This window comes from Rhinoraja longicauda, chromosome 19 (genome assembly GCF_053455715.1).
Source record: "Rhinoraja longicauda isolate Sanriku21f chromosome 19, sRhiLon1.1, whole genome shotgun sequence".
In the NCBI taxonomy this organism is placed as follows: Eukaryota; Metazoa; Chordata; class Chondrichthyes; order Rajiformes; family Arhynchobatidae; genus Rhinoraja; species Rhinoraja longicauda.
In genome coordinates this window covers 27858758-27875628 of record NC_135971.1, presented here as the reverse complement: position 1 = coordinate 27875628, position 16871 = coordinate 27858758, and the positions used below count along the sequence as shown (strand labels likewise).

The 16871-nt window shown below is 50.9% G+C and overlaps 1 non-coding gene and 2 pseudogenes across 1 annotated transcript; all 3 read right to left on the bottom strand.

The window, feature by feature from the left end:
- Positions 1-219: 219 nt before the first annotated feature.
- On the bottom strand, positions 220-390 carry LOC144603285 (U1 spliceosomal RNA). Its single transcript, XR_013548595.1, has one exon. It is a non-coding gene; the product is annotated as a U1 spliceosomal RNA (small nuclear RNA).
- A 5261-nt stretch (positions 391-5651) lies between these two features.
- LOC144603294 (U2 spliceosomal RNA) lies at positions 5652-5748 on the bottom strand (annotated as a pseudogene).
- A 10603-nt stretch (positions 5749-16351) lies between these two features.
- LOC144603283 (U1 spliceosomal RNA) lies at positions 16352-16495 on the bottom strand (annotated as a pseudogene).
- Between the last annotated feature and the right edge of the window lie 376 nt (positions 16496-16871).

Here is a 16871-nt window from a genome sequence, read left to right as displayed (position 1 = left end):
TAAATTTGACTGGTTGTTGGGTTTCAGGGGGAGGTAAAGCTGAGTGTCATCGGCATAGCAGTGGAAAGAAATGCCATGCCTTTGAATGATTTGGCCAAGGGGGAGCATGTATAGAGAGAAGGGAATGGGGCCTAGGATGGGAGAGGCTAGCTGGGGAGAGAAAGCAGGCTGCCATGGGTTTGAATGAGAAGGTTTTGATTCTGTTTTTATATTGTAAACCAGGGGAGAGCGCGAACGCAGTCCCCCACTACCACAAATTTTGCAGTCGAGTATCCCGCATTTGGGGACATCGCAGGCGTCAGCACACCCGAAGTGCAATGGGATAGCCTCGTCCTGGGAGAACTTTTTTTTTTTTTTTTTTTTATATCAAAAAATACTTTATTCAAGTAATAAATATCATTTACAAAACATCATTTTTAAACAAACCCATCCGACATTTCCGGAGGTTACATATTCAATACAGGCATTTACTTAGACATTTACATACATTTACATACATATCCCTTATTTGGAGGGGCGTCTCTCTCCACCACACCCTGCCCCCCATGTCCAGCAGCGGAAGGACCCTAGACTGTGGTCCTCCCCCACAGGGCCTTGGCGTTGGCTGCACCGAGCTTCAGAGCGTCCCTCAGCACGTACTCCTGCAGTCTGCAGTGGGCCAGTCGGCAACATTCCTTGACGGACAGCTCGCTCCGCTGGGAGGTCAACAAGGATCGGGCAGACCAAAGAGCGTCTTTCACCGAGTTGATGACCTTCCAGCAGCACTCGATGTCAGTCTCGGAATGCGTCCCTGGGAACAGTCCGTAGATCACAGAGTCCTCTGTGACGGAGCTGCTCGGAATGAATCGTGACAGGGACCCCTGCAGACCTCTCCAGACTCTCCTGGCAAATCCACACTCTTTGAAGAGGTGGGCCACCGTTTCCTCTCCGTAGCAGCCGTCCCGAGGGCAGCGTGCGCTGGTAGTGAGGTTCCGGCGGTGCAGGAAGGATCTGACTGGGAGGGCTCCCCTCACCGCCAGCCAAGCCAGGTCTTGGTGCTTGTTGGTGAGTACTGGCGATGAGGCATTTTGCCAGACAAGCTGGGCAGTCTGTTCTGGGAACCACGCCACAGGATCCATGGAGTCATTCCCCTGCAGTGCCTGCAGGACGTTCCGTGCTGACCACTGCCCGATGGACTTGTGGTCAAAGGTGTTGGTCCGGAAGAACCTGTCCACAAACGACAGATGGTTCGGCAATGTCCAGCTGACTGGCACATTGCGTGGCATCTGCGCCAGGCCCATCCTTCGCAACACCGGGGACAGGTAGAACCTCAGCAGGTAGTGGCATTTGGTGCCCACGTGCCTTGGCTCTATGCTCCGCCTGATGCAGCCACACATGAAGGTGGCCATCAGGATGAGGGCGACGTTGGGCACGTCTTTACCCCCGTTGTCTGCCGACTTGTGCATTGTGGCTCGTCGCACCCGGTCCATCGCCGACCCCCAGATGAACCGGAAGACGGCCCGGGTGATCCCCGTGGCGTGGGAGGGAGGGACGGGCCACACTTGCGCCAAGTACAGCAGCCCCGAGAGCACCTCACACCTGATGACCAGGTTTTTCCCCGTGATGGAGAGGGAGCGCTGCTTCCACAGCTCCAGCTTCTTCCCCACCTTGGCTATCCACTCCAGCCAATTTTTGTTACATGCCCCAGCCTTCCCGAACCAGATCCCCAGCACCTTCAGGAAGTCAGGCTTGATGGTGAAGGGGATGGAAGATCGGTCGGGCCAGTTGCCAAAGAGCATGGCCTCGCTCTTCCTGCGGTTTACCCTGGCCCCCGTGGCCAACTAAAACTGGTCGCAGACGCTGATCAGTCTGCGGACCGACCCTGGATCCGAGCAGAAGACGGCGACATCGTCCATGTACAGGGAGGTCTTGACCTGAGTGCCCCCACTGCCTGGCAATGTCACTCCTCTTATGCTCGCATCCTTCCTGATGGATTCGGCAAAGGGTTCAATGCAACAGACGAACAAGACAGGGGAAAGAGGGCAACCCTGCCTGACTCCAGACCTGACGGGGAAGCTGTCTGATTCCCACCCATTAATTTGGACTGCACTACAGATATCAGAGTAGAGCAGTTGTATCCACTTCCTGATTCCCTCCCCAAAGCCCATTTTGGAGAGCACATCCCTCATGTACGTGTGCGATATCCTGTCGAAGGCCTTCTCCTGGTCCAAGCTGACCAGGCAGGCATCCACCCGTCTGTCCTGCACGTAGGCAATGGTATCTCTCAGCAGCACCAGGCTGTCTGAGATTTTCCTGCCAGGTACAGCACAGGTTTGGTCCGGGTGGATCACCTGTCCCAGAGCAGACTTGACCCGGTTGGCGATGGCCTTAGACAGGATCTTGTAGTCTACATTCAACAATGTGATGGGTCTCCAATTCCTTAAGTCATTCATCTCCCCCTTCTGCTTGTAGATCAGGGTGATGTTGCCCTTCCTCATAGAGTCTGACATGCTGCCGGCTAGAAGTATATCGTTGTACACTTCCAGCAGGTCCGGGCCCACCCAGTCCCACAGAGCCGAGTACAACTCTGCCGGTAAGCCATCGCCTCCGGGAGTTTTACTCGAGTCAAAGGAACGGATGGAGCCAGTCAGCTCCTCCAGGGTCAGTGGTTGGTCCAGACTCTCCCGCTTGCTGTCGTCCAAGACTTCCGTGATGGAGGACAGGAAGTTTTGGGAGGCGGTGCTGTCTGTGGTCTTTACATCGTACAGATCCTTATAAAAGGATCTGCAGATCTTGAGCATGTCTGTCTGCGAGGATGTTACCGAGCCGTCCTCCTCCCTAAGGCTTTTGATCACAGAGCTCCCCCTGTGAACCTTATGGAAGAAGTAACGTGAGCACGTCTCATCCTGCTCAACATGGCGGACCCTGGACCGGAAGATGATTTTGGAGGATTCAGAGGTAAAGAGCCGAGCTTGCCGGCCCTTCAACTCTCTCAGTTCCTCCCTCACATCCACCCCTCTCCTCTGCAGAAGGAGTAGCTGCTGCAAATCTGTCTGGAGTTGACACAGTTCCCTCTTACCCTGTCTTGCTCTCTGAACACCTTTGGAGACGAAGAACTTCTTGATGTTCTCCTTTGTTGCCTCCCACCAGAGTGTCTGGGAGTCAAAGAGGGGCCTCACAGTTCTCCAACATGCGTAGTCCCTCTTTAGCTCCTTAACGTTCTCCGGGGTCAACAGCTCCACGTTTAGCTTCCACGTCCCTCTGCCCGCCTTCCGGTCCTCCTGTAGGTGACAGGTGGCCTGAAGGAGGCAGTGGTCAGAGAGGTCAGCGGCGCGAGGTCGGTGTGTCTGACCGTGACGGCCCTCGATGTGAAGAGGAAGTCTATCCGGGACTGGGCTGAACCGTTCGGTCCTGACCAGGTGAACCGTGGCTGGGCTCCGCCTGCAGGGTCACTGAAGGCGTCGCGCAGCTTTGCATCTTTGACCGTTTCCACCAGGAGTTTGGAGGTGCCGTCCAGTCTGTGGTTGGCACTGCCGGATCGTCCAGCTGCATCGATGATGCAGTTGAAGTCACCGGCCAGAACGAGCGGTCTAGACGTGGCCAGCAGCGGTGGGAGCTGCTGGAGGACGGCCACCCGCTCGCTCCACCTGGGTGAGGCATACACATTAATCAGCCGGAGCGGAGAACCACGGTACATTACATCCACCACCAAGAGACGCCCCCCCACCACCTCCCTTACCTCAGTGATGGTGAAGCCCCCTCCCCTCAGCAAGATCCCCAGACCGGACGCACGACAATCATTTCCCCCCGACCATACCGACAGTCCGTGGGGCCACCATCGCGACCACCTCCGATAGCAGCGAAGGTGTGGCAGCCCGCACTCCTGTAAAAAAGTCACATCCGCCTTTACCTTGGCCAGGTACTGCAAGGGGGATACACATCGCGCAGTGCTCTTCACACTGCGCACGTTTAAGGATGCCAGTTTCAGCTCCATTGTCCTTTAGTGTCCCAGGCGATCCTCCCGCATGCCAATCATCTGGCTCAGTTCCTGTACATTTCTGTCGCACAGGTAGTGGTACAGGTAGTGGTACAGGTTGGTGGCTTCCTCAGCACAGGGTGTATTTTCTGGCGAGGCCCCTGCGCTGCTCCCAGTGTCCTGGAGCTGGGGCCCATTTGCCACTGCACTGCTCCCGGTCTCCCGGAGCTGGGGCCCATTGGCCATTGTGCCGCTCCCGGTCTCCCGGAGCAGGGGCCCATTGGCCGTTGTGCCGCTCACGGTCTCCCGGAGCAGGGGCCCATTGGCCGTTGTGCCGCTCACGGTCTCCTGGAGCAGGGGCCCATTTGCGGTTGTGCCGCTCACGGTCTCCTGGGGCTGGGGCCCATTGGCACTGCTCCCAGTCTCCTGGGCCTGGGGGGCAACAGACACGTTCTTTCTCTTACCTTCCTCCTCCCCCGTTTCCTTCCTCTGCCTCTGCCTCCGTTGTCGGCTCCTCCCGGTCGTCTCATCCTCCGATGCGGAGAGGCTGCTGGCCTCGTCCTGGGAGAGGACTCTTTTTTGGGACTTGCTTGCCCCCTCCGCCTTTTTCTCCGTGCGCACAGCCTTCAATGTTTTCCTCGACTGTACCACCTTCCATTCCTCCTCTTCCTGTTCCCCCTCTTCCATCGACTCACCCTCGTGGGGAGGGGCCTGGGGTGCTCTGTCCTGCGGTTGGGGGCTCCTGGTGGTCGCGTTGTCCTCGCCCCTGCTCTCCTTTCCTTTTTGGGCTTTTTCCGTGGTAGGAGGCGTCTCGTCCACCCTGGGGGTGCTGGTAGCGGCCCCTCTTATCGCCTTTGCGTACGTGCTAGCTCTTTTAGGGCAGGCCCTGTAAAGGTGGCCTGCCTCCCCACACAGGTTGCAGCTCTTACTCTCTTTACAATCCCTTGTCTCGTGGCCTTCTAACTTGCAGTTTCTGCAGACGACTGTCCTGCATTCTGCCGCCACGTGCCCAGGTTTGTTGCATTTCCTGCACACCCTGGGCTGCCCCACGTACGTCATGTAGCCCCGGTTCCCTCCGATAGCGAACACCGAGGGAGGGTGGACAATGAATCCCTTCCCGTCCACCCTCAGCTTCACCTTTACCTGCCTCTTGCTCGTCCAGATCCCGAACAAGTCCTTGATGTCCACGCAGTTCCCGGCCCCTTCGACGTAGCGCGCAAGGAAGGTGAGAACATCCACGACGGGCACATGTGGGTTAAACATGTGCACCGTGATCATCCGTTCCCTCTGGGTGGGGAGGGTGAAGAGCGGCTGCACCTTCAGGAGCGACAGCGGGGCTTCATCCCCCTTCTCACGGAAGTCCTGCAGCAACTTCTGCCATCCCGCCGGGTTCTGGAAGGTAACGTCGAAGTATCCGTTACCTGGGAAGTCCTGGAGGCAGAAGATGTCCCCGGCCTTGAATCCACAGGCCTCCAGCAGCACCTTCTTGATGAAGAGATCCCTTGAGAAAGGGTTCCCCTCCTTGAGGTCCTTCACCGATACACGCAGGGTATTCCGGATACCCTGCCCTCCAGCTCCACTTGCTACTGCCATCCCACCTGGATAAGGGTGTTAGGTTGGTTACCCAACCAGCATGGATCCACCCCTAAACCAGACACGTGCTCCTGACCTCCGCTCCTCGTCGATGATCTAATGCAAATACTGCTCTTATACTTACCCTGTTCTTATAAGAACATTAGATTGTGCCAGAACAGATACTACACTTGATCTTAGCCAAAAGGCCGGGAGGGACAAGGGGAGAGAGGTCCGCATTAACGCAACTGATCTTCCCAATAGTTTCTTCTTTATTTTTTTTTTTCTCTCTTTAAAATTTTTAAAATTGAAGCAATGTAAGAACTTTGTAACAAATTTGTCTTTTATTTCTATCTGTACATATGCTTTTCAAAAAAAAATATATATATTTTTAAAAACAATTTTTTTTTTAAAACCAACATTCAGTGACTTGGCCACCACAGCCCACAGTGCAGTTACCGAGATTATTTCAACAGTAATTTTCAGGCTTATTTCTATGTAATTTTCCACAACATAACCCCTAATAATAGATTGGGAGAGCTGAAACTAGATTGGTGGTGAGGTGTTGAGGGCTGTACAAACTGTGGTTGTACCTTCCTGTTCACTTTCTGCGGTGAAGCGCTTGATGACCAATACTACATAATACGATAACAGTGCAACAGTCCTGACTCGCTGTCATTTCTGTGGGAATGACTCCTGTACATCAGCACTGAGCTCTGAGTAAACATCAGCCTGGAGGCGCAGTGAGAACGTGACTCAGTGTGAACTGGAACAAGTGCGGCCCAAATAAACAACTAACATCCAACACTCGGTGTGGGAGAGGCGAAATTAGACTTCCGCAATCACAACCCAGTACCGTTTAAATACCAAGCACTGTGTGAAGTGGGTGTGTTTGGTTTAGCTTCGTTTAGAGATACAGCGTGGAAACAGGACATTCGGCCCAACAAGTCCACACCGACCTGCGATCCCCACACACTAACACTACCCTACACACGTACAGCATGGAAACAGGACATTCGGCCCAACGAGTCCACACCGACCTGCGATCCCCGCACACTAACACTACCCTCTTAACGAAACGTATAAGATTATTAAGGGGTTGGACATGTTAGAGGCAGGAAACATGTTCTCAATGTTGGGGGAGTCCAGAACCAGGGGCCACAGTTTAAGAATAAGGGGTAGGCCATTTAAAACTGAGACGAGGAAAAACCTTTTCAGTCAGAGTTGTGAATCTGTGGAATTCTCTGCCTCGGAAGGCAGTGGAGGCCAGTTCTCTGAATGCATTCAAGAGAGAGCTAGATAGAGCTCTTAAGGATAGTGGAGTCAGGGGGTATGGGGAGAAGGCAGGAACGGGGTACTGATTGAGAATGATCAGCCATGATCACATTGAATGGCGGTGCTGGCTCGAAGGGCCGAATGGCCTCCTCCTGCACCTATTGTCTATTGTCTATTGCCTACACACATACAGCGTGGAAACAGGCCACTCGGCCCACCGAGTCCGCACCGACCTGCCATCCCCGCACACTAACACACTTGGGACAATTTACATTTACACCAAGCCAATTAACCGACAAACCTCTACATCTTTTGAGTGGGGGGTGGGTGGAGGGGACCAAAGATCCCGGTGAAACCCCACGCAGGTCTCCGTGAGAACGTGTAGACAGACTCCGTACAGACAGCGCCCTTGGTCAGGATTGAACCCGGGTCCCAGGCGCTGTGAGGCAGCAACTCCACATGTGGGAGGTCAGTGTGCTGTCCCTGTAAACAACCCACCTCCAGACTCACTTCCTCGTTAAAGCCCCCATTTCACAAATCCATGCCCATTTTCCCGTTACCCCGTTGATTCCCTCTGGGTCGGGTCCACACCACATCAAACCGGCTGGTTTCACACTGACAGGGAACAGCCAGAGTGACCGGAGTCGAGGACAACAGACCGTCCTCTCTGGGGCTTTGGTTCTGTTTTGCACTAATAGTCTTTTGTAATTGATTGAACTTGTTTTGTTTGTTACGTTACTTTGTTTACAACCCGTTGTGCCGCTGCTGGTAAGAATTTCATTGTTTGGTGTCATTACATATGACACTCTCTCCTCCTCATCATCCCTGTTGCGATCCACCTGCGACCATTCCTCTGCCGACACCTCCCCACTGGCGACCCCTCCACCGCTGAATCCTCCACCGCTGAATCCCACAGAGAAACATAGAAAATAGGTGCAGGAGGAGGCCATTCGGCCCTTCGAGCCAGCACCGCCATTCATCATGATCATGGCTGATCATCCACAATCAGCATTCAGAGAACTGGCTTTCTCCCCATAATCCCTTAATTCCATCAGCACTCACAGCTGTAACTAACTCTCTCTTGAAAACATCCAGTGAATTGGCCTCCACTGCCCTCTATGGCAGAGAATTCCACAGATTCACAACTCTGGGTGAAAGTTTTTCCTCATATCATATCATATCATCATATCATATCATATCATATCATATATATACAGCCGGAAACAGGCCTTTTCGGCCCTCCAAGTCCGTGCCGCCCAGTGATCCCCGTACATTAACACTATCCTACACCCACTAGGGACAATTTTTACATTTACCCAGCCAATTAACCTACATACCTGTACGTCTTGATAGAATAGTTGTGGATAGAATAAATGTGGAGAGGATGTTTCCTCTAGTGGAGAGATGTACCTATAGAAAGGAGATGAGGAGTATTTTCTTTGGTCTGAGGGTAGTGAACCTGGGGAATTCGCTGTTCCGATGTTAAGCAACCTGTGTACGAACAGATTCCAAGAAAAATCAGTAAGGAGCAGATCATTAATTGATTTTACCATTTCCAATCTTATCAATGAAACATGGTATTTATTTACAAAATGCTGGAGTAACTCAGCAGGTCAGGCAGCATCTCAGGAGAGAAGAAATGGGCGACATTTCGGGTCGAGACCCTTCTTCAGACTGATGAAGAAGGGTCTCGACCCAGAACGTCAACCATTCCTTCTCTCCTGAGATGCTGCCCTGACCTGCTGAGTTACTCCAGCATTTTGTGAATAAATACCTTCGATTTGTACCAGCATCTGCAGTTATTTTCTTATACTTATCAATGAAACATGATCTCTAACCCTCACATCATCTGTACTTGACAGGATTGCAGAATCTGATTGTATGTGGGTTGCAGGTCATTGTGATGGTCATCTCAATTATCTTCTTAACAATTGTGATTCATCAAAACAGTGAGTTTGACTGGAGTTTTTCATTACTGTTTCTAACACTGCAAACTTCTGATGATTAGTAATTCCTGTCTCTCACAATGAGCCCGAGTGGTCACTCCTAGTAATGTTGTTTTGTCAGATCTATTTGCAGAAACAAGATTTGTGTGGATGATATTAAGGAGTTTTATTCTAATGTAGACTGTCTCTGCACTGTCTGCTGCCCCAGTAACACAGGGGCCTCCTTGGAACCACGTAACTTGGTCAGCAGGGTTGGAATAGTCTTAGTACACAGGCCCATTGCCAGGCTCTTCAATTTTAATGAGTTACACATAAACATACTACAAAAAGCAAAGAACCGACCAGCGACAGATCCCTACACAGGAGAAAAGTCAAGGGCACCCTGAATGGATTTCACAGGGAAGATCTTGCCTAATCATTGTCTGAACAGGTAACAGGGCAGATATGGGAAAAAAAGCATATTCTGAACGCCTGTAAAGTAAGAAGTGGTATCTGCTAATTGATTAAGATCAGAAAATGTGAGGGGGGGGGGGGGAGAGAGGAGAAAAATGAATGGAATGTGTAGGGGCTAGGAGGGAGAGATAGGAGGGAGTTGATGGGCTGAATGGCCTAATTCTACTATCCCTTCACAATTACATTCATACATAGACAATAGGTGCACAAATTCACAACTCTGTGTGAAAACGTTTCTCCTCATCTCGGTTCTAAATAGCCTACCCCTTATTCTTAATTGTTATACCACATCTTTTGTCTTTTCATCTCTATCCAACCTCTGGCTATAACCAGTACCTCCCTCCCCCCACACTCAACTTTATCCACCGATCAGTTGCCTGGATTTGTCTTGCTGCAGCTCGTTTCAAACTTTCTTCCTGTTCCCCACCAGAATCAGTCTGAAGAAATGTCTTCACTTGAAACATCGTCCATCCATGTTCTCCAGAGATGGTGCCTGACCTGCTGAGTTATCCAGCACCTTGTGTTTTTTTTCCTCATTTTTTAAATTTCAGAAATAAACTTTATTCAGAATAGGAAATATATGCAAATAAAAACTGAACAAAAAATATTTGTTCTAGGTGTCTAGACTTTTAGTAATATTTTACACCTACCTTTCAATAAAGAGAGTTGTGAATTTGCGGAATCACCCAGAGAGTTGTGAATTTGTGGGATTCTCTGCCACAGAAGGCATTGGAGGCCAATTCACTGGATGCATTTAAAAGTGAGTTAGATAGAGCTCTTGGGGCTAGTGGAATCAAGGGATATGGGGAGAAGGCAGGCACGGGTTACTGATTGTGAATGATCAGCCATGATCACAATGAATGGCGGTGCTGGCTCGAACGGCCGAATGGCCTCTTCCTGAACCTATTTTCTATGTCTATGTTAAAGCACCCGACTGTTCATTTGGCATGCTGAAATGATATTGGTTCTCATTGAGTGCTGCCCCACCATAGTCAGCCCCTCAATACCCAGTGGCTGAGGGGCCCTTGCCTGTGGTCCTCCCCAACAAAGCCTTGGCATTCACCATAGGAGCATAAACTTATAGTTTGAGTTTCGTTTATTGTCACTGAGGAAGAGTGCACCCCCACAACTCCTTCCCTGCTGCATCAATGTAAACATCACCAGCTGATTGCTGAGACATTGTTCGCCGTGTCAACTTTAACATCATGTGGAGGGAGTTACTAACAAAATCTCCTGGTGAATAAAAGCGTGTCCTTTCCCTCGTTTTCTTCCTCTGCTTCCGTCTTCGGGCCCTCGAATGTCCACTCGTCCTCCGACGAGGAGAGTTTGCTGGCATCGGTCTGGGAGTGGACTCTTTTCTTGGGCTTGCCTCGGCTCTTTGGGCAGAGCCCTCTGGTGTTGTTTAGAGATACAGCGCGGAAACAGGCCCTTTCGGCTCACCGGGTACGACCAGCAAGGTACACCACAGCCACTGTCAATTTTCCTAGTTACATCCTCAAAAAATTCCAGAAGATTAGTCAAGCATGATTTCCCCTTTGTAAATCCATGTTGACTCGGAACGATCCTGTTACTACTATCCAAATATTCCGCAATTTCGTCTTTTATAATTGACTCCAGCATCTTCCCCACCACTGATGTCAGACTAACTGGTCTATCATTTCCTGTTTTCTCTCTCCCTCCTTTCTTAAAAAGTGGGATAACATTAGCTACCCTCCAATCCACAGGAACTGATCCTGAATCTATAGAACACTGGAAAATGATCACCAATGCTTCCACAATTTCTAGAGCCACCTCCTTAAGTACCCTGGGATGCAGACCATCAGGCCCTGGGGATTTGTCAGCCTTCAGTCCCATCAGTCTACCTAACACCATTTCCTGCCTAATGTGAATCTCCTTCAGTTCAGCCATCACCCTAGGATCTCTGGCCACTAGAACATCTGTGAGATTGTTTGTATCCTCCTCAGTGAAGACAGATCCAAAGTATCGGTTCAACTCGACTGCCATTTCCTTGTTCCCCATAATAAATTCCCCAGCTTCTGACTTCAATGGACCCACATTTGCTTTGATTATTTTTTTCCTCTTGTAAGTTATTGGGGCAAATCCTCCAAAATTATGGAAGAACTCGGGGATAAGGACCTGGACATTTTTTAAAACAGACATGCTGGCTGCAAAAACACAACCCCCCCCCCCCCCCAGGGATGACAAAGGAAGAACAAGTTCAAAGCCTGTCTGTGGGCCTGGGCAGCCACATGACTATGGGCCTGTCTGTGGGCCTGGGGCAGCCACATGACTATGGGCCTGTCTGTGGGCCTGGGCAGCCACATGACTATGGGCCTGTCTGTGGGCCCGGGGCAGCCACATGACTATGGGCCTGTCTGTGGGCCTGGGGCAGCCACATGACTATGGGCCTGTCTGTGGGCCCGGGGCAGCCACATGACTATGGGCCTGTCTGTGGGCCTGGGGCAGCCACATGACTATGGGCCTGTCTGTGGGCCTGGGGCAGCCACATGACTATGGGCCTGTCTGTGGGCCTGGGGCAGCCACATGACTATGGGCCTGTCTGTGGGCCGGGGCAGCCACATGACTATGGGCCTGTCTGTGGGCCTGGGGCAGCCACATGACTATGGGCCTGTCTGTGGGCCGGGGCAGCCACATGACTATGGGCCTGTCTGTGGGCCGGGGCAGCCACATGACTATGGGCCTGTCTGTGGGCCTGGGGCAGCCACATGACTATGGGCCTGTCTGTGGGCCGGGGCAGCCACATGACTATGGGCCTGTCTGTGGGCCTGGGGCAGCCACATGACTATGGGCCTGTCTGTGGGCCGGGGCAGCCACATGACTATGGGCCTGTCTGTGGGCCGGGGCAGCCACATGACTATGGGCCTGTCTGTGGGCCTGGGGCAGCCACATGACTATGGGCCTGTCTGTGGGCCTGGGCAGCCACATGACTATGGGCCTGTCTGTGGGCCTGGGCAGCCACATGACTATGTGAGTGGTGAGAACAGGAAAGGCCAGGATAGACAGAGATAATGAGATTACCTTGGAAAGACAAAGGAAGGAACGGAGCCCAGCAAGGGGGAGTGAATAGCCCAGCAGCAAGACAATCACCATCGTAAATGGCCCATCCATCGGGTCAATGGGAGCCCATCCAGGTGATGGGATAACCATTAGGCCGATGCATCGTGACATCAGCAAACCCATTATCATCGGAAGCCTATTGTTCATGCCAGATCGAAACTGGCAATCATCGAAAGACCCTTTTGTCCAGAGGATCACCTGGGAATATTCAAGGGAAAACTCTCGGGTAGAAAAAGGGAGCAGGCGAGCAAGAGAAGAGGCCCCTTCTTGGTTTTTCGGCCGCGCTGTTGGACGTCTCCTGACCCTGCATCGATCTAGCTGTAAGTACCCCAGACGACCTGGTGAAGTTCCCGAAATAGGATAGAGGTTAAGAGAAGAAGGAGAGGGGGGGGGGGGGGGGGAGGGGGGATTTGTAATTAAATTGTGTAAAGTAAGTTTTTTTACGACATGCCCGATAATTTTCTTTCCATAGTCTTAGTTTAAAGCATAAGTTTAGTCAAATATTATGTAGTATTGGTGAGATTCGATTTTCCATTTGTTCAATAAAGCCTGTAAATTTTAGACTCGCTTTGAGTCCGTCTGGGTTTGTGTTTTCTCTCATCAGCACGCTCTGGTCAAGTCAACCTTTTATCATATCCCACCATAATTCCCAGGTCTAGAACCCAGGGGAATCCGGGCGCCTCGAAACGCCCACTCTCCCTTTTGTATTCTCTCTTGGGAACCGCTCGTGTGGAGTGGTGGCCGGGGTGGCTGTTTGACCCAACGACAAGGGAGAGAATCACTCGGGCAGTTGGGCCCGAAGTGGAGCAAAGGGAACTAAACCCCTACTCTTCACATACCTAAAAAAGCTTTTACTATCCTCCTTTATATTATTGGCTAGTTTACCCTCGTACCTCATCTTTTCTCCCCGTATTGCCTTTATAGTTATCTTCTGTTGCTCTTTAAAAGATTCCCAATCCTCTGGCTTCCCACTCTTCTTTGATATACTACTTCTCTTTTATTTTTATGCTGCCCTTGACTGCCCTTGTCAGCCATGGGTGCCTCTTACTCCCCTTAGAATCGTTCCTCCTCTTTGGGATAAATTGATCCTGCAACGTCTTCTCTGCTAGGGCCTCCTTCCAGTCAAAATATGTAATCCCCTTTGCTATACTGTAATACTGACATTTTGCGACTCATCTCGCTGTGTCTGTTAGGCAAATGTTCTGGTAGAAGAGTAAACTGTCATTGCTGATGAAAAATATGAGAATGACGAGAAATAAATTTTAAAAGACAGGACGAATGATGATGTTCGTCCTGGGACATCTTTTTTTTATATCAAAAAATACTTTATTCAAGTAATAAATATCCTTTACAAAACATCTTTTTTAACAAGCCCATCCGACATTTCCGGAGGTTACATTCGATACAGGCATTCACTTAGACATTTACTTACATTTACATACATTTACCCAGTATCCCTTATTTGGAGGGGCGTCTCTCTCCACCACACCCTGCCCCCCATGTCCAGCAGCAGAAGGACCCTAGACTGTGGTCCTCCCCCACAGGGCCTTGGCGTTGGCTTCAGTGCGTCCCTCAGCACGTACTCCTGCAGTCTGCAGCGGGCCAGTCGGCAACATTCCTTGACGGACAGCTCGCTCCGCTGGGAGGCCAACAAGGATCGGGCAGACCAAAGAGCATCTTTCGCCGAGTTGATGACCTTCCAGCAGCACTCGATGTCAGTCTCGGAATGCGTTCCTGGGAACAGTCCGTAGATCACAGAGTCCTCTGTGACGGAGCTGCTCGGAATGAATCGTGACAGGGACCCCTGCAGACCTCTCCAGACTCTCTTTGCAAATCCACACTCTGTGAAGAGGTGGGCCACCGTCTCCTCTCCGTAGCAGCCATCCCGAAGGCAGCCTGCGCCGGTAGTGAGGTTCTGGCGGTGCAGGAAGGATCTGACTGAGAGGGCTCCCCTCACCGCCAGCCAAGCCAGGTCTTGGTGCTTGTTGGTTAGTTCTGGCGATGAGGCATTTTGCCAGACAAGCTGGGCAGTCTGCTCTGGGAACCACGCCACAGGATCCATGGAGTCATTCCCCTGCAGTGCCTGCAGGACGTTCCGTGCTGACCACTGCCCGATGGACTTGTGGTGAAAGGTGTTGGTCCGGAAGAACCTTTCCACGAACGACAGATGATGCGGCAATGTCCAGCTGACTGGCACATTGCGTGGCATTTGCTCCAGGCCCATCCTTCGCAACACCGGGGACACCTGCAACGTCTTCCCTGCTAGGGTCTCCTTGCAGTCAAAATCTGTAATCCCCTTTGCTATACTGTAATACTGACATTTTGCGACTGTGTCTGTTAGGCAAATGTTCTGGTGGAAGAGTAAACTGTCATTGCTGATGAAAAATATGTGAATGACGAGAAATAAATTTTAAAAGACAGGACAAATGATGATGTTCAGGAGCGAAAACTTGTAAAGATAGTCGCCCGAAAATGAAGTCAAGTCAATTTTATTTGTATAGCACATTTAAAAACAACCCACGTTGACCAAAGTGCTGTACATCTGATTAGGTACTAAGGAAAAAATGAAACATACAGTAGCATACAAACACAACAGCACACACAAAACAGTTCACAGCGCCTCCTCAATGAGTCTCAAACGCTAGGGAGTAGAAATAGGTTTTGAGCCTGGACTTAAAGGAGTGGATGGAGGGGGCAGTTCTGATGGGGAGAGGGATGCTGTTCCACAGTCTAGGAGCTGCAACCGCAAAAGCGCGGTCACCCCTGAGCTTAAGCCTAGACCGCGGGATAGTGAGTAGCCCCAAGTCGGCCGACCTGAGGGACCTGGAGTTAGAGAGGTGGGTTAGAAGATTTTTGATGTAGGGGGGGGGGGGAATGTCCATTTAGGGCTTTATATGTGAATAGGACGAGCTTGAAGTTGATTCTGTACCGTACAGGGAGCCAGTGGAGAGAGGCCAGAATCGGGGTGATGTGGTCCCTTTTACGGGTACCCGTCAGGAGTCTCGCTGCGGCGTTTTGGACCAGTTGCAGGCGGGACAGGGAAGATTGGCTGATCCCAGTGTATAGGGAGTTGCAGTAGTCTAGGCGGGAGGAAATGAAAGCGTGGATGATTTTTTCGGTGTCGTCGAATTGGAGGAAAGGTTTGATTTTAGCTATGGTACGAAGTTGGAAGAAGCTGGCTTTTACCACAGCGTTGACTTGCTTGTCAAACTTTAATGCAGAGTCAAATAACACGCCGAGGTTTTTGACATGTGGTTTGACTAGGCAGGATAGGCTTCCAAGACTGCCTGTTATCAATTTGATGGAGTCGGGGGGGGGGGGGGGGGGGGGGGGGGCGAATAGGATGACCTCAGACTTGCTCTCGTTTAATTGGAGGAAGTTCTGTGCCATCCAACATTTTATAATAATAATAATAATATTACATTTTATTTATATAGCGCTTTTCATATACTCAAAGACGCTTTACAGAGATTTTGAGAACATAGGGAAATTAATAAATAGATAAATAAGTAAATAAATAAATGAACAGAGAAAGGAGACAGTAGGTGAGGTGACCTTCAGTGGTTGAAGGCAGTGCTGAACAGGTGAGACTGCAGCGATGTTTTGAATGTGGTGAGTGTGGGGGAGTCTCTAACGGTTTGGGGTAGTGAGTTCCATAGGGTGGGAGCAGCGATGGAGAAAGCCCTGTCCCCCCAGGATCTGAGTTTAGTCCGGATGTGGGGGGATAGGAGATTGGCAGCAGCAGAGCGGAGGGTGCAGGTGGGAGTGTGCCTGTGGAGGAGGTCGGTCAGGTAGGATGGGGCCAGGTTATGGAGGGCTTTGTAGGTCCTCAAGGCAGTGTAAGAGGCTGTTTAAATTTGACTGGTTGTTGGGTTTCAGGGGGAGGTAAAGCTGAGTGTCATCGGCATAGCAGTGGAAATAAATGCCGTGCCTTTGAATGATTTGGCCAAGGGGGAGCATGTATAGAGAGAAGAGAATGGGGGCCTAGGATGGGAGAGGCTAGCTGGGGAGAGAAAGCAGGTTGCCATGGGTTTGAATGAGAAGGTTTTGATTCTGTCTTTATATTGTAAACCAGGGGAGAGCGCGAACGCAGTCCCCCACTACCACAAATTTTGCAGTCGAGTATCCCGCATTTGGGGACATCGCAGGCGTCAGCACACCCGAAGTGCAATGGGATAGCCTCGTCCTGGGAGAACCTCCTTTATTTTTTTATTTTTTTTATTTTTTTTTAATTTTTTTATCAAAAAAATACTTTATTCAAGTTATAAATATCATTTACAAACCATCATTTTTAAAACAAACCCATCCGACATTCCCGGAGGTTACATATTCAATACAGGCATTTACTTAGACCTTTACATACATTTACATACATATCCCTTATTTGGAGGGGCGTCTCTCTCCACCACACCCTGCCCCCCATGTCCAGCAGCGGAAGGGCCCTAGACTGTGGTCCTCCCCCACAGGGCCTTGGCGTTGGCTGCACCGAGCTTCAGAGCGTCCCTCAGCACGTACTCCTGCAGTCTGCAGTGGGCCAGTCGGCAACATTCCTTGACGGACAGCTCGCTCCGCTGGGAGGTCAACAAGGATCG